Consider the following 2,621-nt stretch of genomic DNA (forward strand, 5'->3'; position numbering starts at 1 on the left):
ATATGTATGTATGCGTGTACATATATATTTAAACCCAACTTGATATAGGAAATCAAATGAAAAATTGCATAAATCCTTAAATCAACTTTCAAGCTTCCTGGGGTCGATCGGAACCGTATATCCCTACCCCCCAGGAGCACTTGTTAGTCTTCTTTGCTCTCAGACACTCTTCCAAGGAAAAGTTTGGGAAGCCCTAAGGCAAATAGTGCCATCTGATTTTCCTCTTTTTGGAAGAACAGCAGCCTCATTAAAAGTTTTTCCCGTTAGCTTTTTTAAGTCAAATTTTTTTCATCTACTATATCTTTAAAAATTCTTTATAAAACAGGTTACAGCAAACATATTACCAGGGAAATCTGGGAGCCCCAGGGGGAGAGTTCACCCAACCTCCCTTGCCTGGCCTGGTATCCTGGGTCTGAGGATAGTGGGGCCCAGGCTGCCCCTGGGCTGCCTCGCATTTCTGCAGGACAGCAGACCACTCTGCACAAGGTGCTAATTCATTTATTCCACAAATGTTTATTGAGTGAAGCCTGAGAAAGCCCTCTTAGGGGACAGTAGGATCATTCACGAGCCAACGGTCAGGGCTAACCGATCAGATGTGGACAACCAATCTTTCATTAGACCTCAAACCACCTCTAGGATAAAGCAAACAGGGCCCCCTGCCCCACCCACTCACCAGCAGCTGGGCAGCATCACGCCAGTGTCCTGGAACAGGACTGCTGCTTAAGAGAGGCAAAGGCAGTCACTGATTGCCACCAGAGCAACCAGAACTCCTGCTCCATAAATGACATAACACCTCTAAACACTTTAAACAGTGTCTGGCACCTAGTGAGAACCAATAGTCATTTTTGCTGTTACTATTCCAGCTTTCTCTTACTCAAGGAGCGCCAAAAAAGTGTAATGAAAACAGGCTTTTGAATCAGAGAGACTGGATTTGCCACTTACTAGCTATGTGACTAAGGGATGTAATCTTTCTGAGTCTCAGTTTCTCATTTGTAAAATGGATAAATGACAGTATACCATCCCTCATGTGGCTTGGTGAGAATTAAAGACATATTACATGCAAAGAAGAGTGTCTGGCCCATAAGTGCCCAATAAAAGACAGTCAATATCGCCATTGTCCTGCCCCCTTCCCCGCCCCTTTTGATGGGTCCTAGAATCTGAGTTCACCCGGATACTACACTGAGGCAGAATTACAGAGGTAAGGGAAAGGGAGGAGAGGGAACTGCTAGAGCTCTTCCACAGAAACCCGTCAAAGTCCCCAGTTCCTTTCAACCATCCTCTGTTTGGCTGCTCCATCCCACTGACAGCTGGGGCCACTATTCCCTAGCTGGGAATGGATGACAAGGAGGGGACAGGAAACTGGACAGCAGTTTGAATCCATCCCACCTTCCAGTGTTTGCCTGTCTGTCTGAAACCCCACTGGGCTTCCTCTGCACACCCCTACCAGGCTGTGTGGGTCAGGAGCCTGACAGTATGATTCATGATATGTTCTTATCTAGGCTTCCATCTCAACCCAGAGCCCAAAGCCCTGGAGGCTGCTGGTCACAAACCAGCACTAAATGAAAATAAGGACTTTTCATTAAGACAGGAAGTGGAGCCCCTCAAAGTCAAAGGGGATTCATAAAGGGAGGAGGGAGAAAAGGGAAGAGGGAGGAAGCAGGATGGGTGCAGAGAGAGAGGCCCACTTCCTACATGCTGGTGGAGCCCTATGACTTAGCTGCTGAAGCAGTCAGTTTTCCACTTTAACAGATGATAAATCCCATTCCTGTGATTTATAACTTACCGTGAGACAAGGTCTGGGTGTAGAAAGAGAATTCCAAAGTAGATTTTCCAAGTTGAAAACATCAGCCTCCTACTCCCGCTTCCCAACACCCCACCTGTTGTAGATAGGTCCTAACACCCTACCTACTTACATTACTTCATCTGAGCAATCTGGGACAGTTACTCTGCAACCAGGTCCCGCCAGCAGCCAGTCACAACCCCGGGCTCAGTCGTCAAAAGCCCCAAGAAACAGGAGAGCCCAGCAGAACCCCCAGCTTACTCGGGCACCTCGGCTGCCTGGAGACTCAGCCCCTGCGCTGCGCAGCTGGCTCTTAAGTTGGTAGGAAATTGAGGAAGGGAGCTTTCCGGGTGCCGAAACGCGGTTCATGTGTTAGAACTCAGAAGTACTAAAAAGCATCATTCAACACCGACTCCCTCATTTAATAGACGAGGAAACAGAGACCCAGAGAGGGAAAGAAAGTTGCCCGAGGTAACACAGCAAGTAGGCAGAAGAGGCTAAAACCCGGCGTGCTGCTTTGAGTCCCAGCCAGGCAGGGAGCGCTTCTCTCCGCCTCCCGCTTCCTCTTGCCCGCAGACCGGAGCCGGGCGCTACAAACCCGGCAACCTGGGGCGCGGCGCGTTACCTTGCTCGGGACTGGGCGCCGCGAGCCTCCTCTCCCCCAGCGGGGCGCTGGTGGCTCTGCCCAGCTAGCTCGGCAGGCAGTCCAGGTGTCGGCCCGCAGCTGTCAGCGCAGGGCGGTGCGTGCGGGCTCCTCCCGCGGAGGCGGGCGCAGAGCAGGGGCCGCTCCCGAGCTCGCGGGCCAATGGTGCTGCGCTCGCTCCCTGTCCGCCCCGCCCCC

At 51.2% G+C, this 2,621-nt stretch overlaps 1 protein-coding gene across 13 annotated transcripts in view; it reads right to left on the bottom strand.

Moving 5' to 3' along the window:
* SYTL2 (synaptotagmin like 2) overlaps positions 1–2,533 on the bottom strand; it is a 98,596-nt gene extending 96,063 nt beyond the window's left edge. For 12 of the 13 annotated variants that reach the window (XM_023532459.1, XM_023532451.1, XM_023532457.1 and 9 more), the window contains exon 1: positions 2,406–2,533. The gene's annotated coding sequence lies outside the window, so the exon portion shown is untranslated. The remainder of the gene's footprint in view (positions 1–2,405) is intronic. The other variant, XM_023532447.1, reaches the window with a different exon arrangement.
* Between the last annotated feature and the right edge of the window lie 88 nt (positions 2,534–2,621).

This window comes from Pteropus vampyrus, unplaced genomic scaffold, assembly GCF_000151845.1.
Source record: "Pteropus vampyrus isolate Shadow unplaced genomic scaffold, Pvam_2.0 Scaffold84, whole genome shotgun sequence".
In the NCBI taxonomy this organism is placed as follows: domain Eukaryota; kingdom Metazoa; phylum Chordata; class Mammalia; order Chiroptera; family Pteropodidae; genus Pteropus; species Pteropus vampyrus.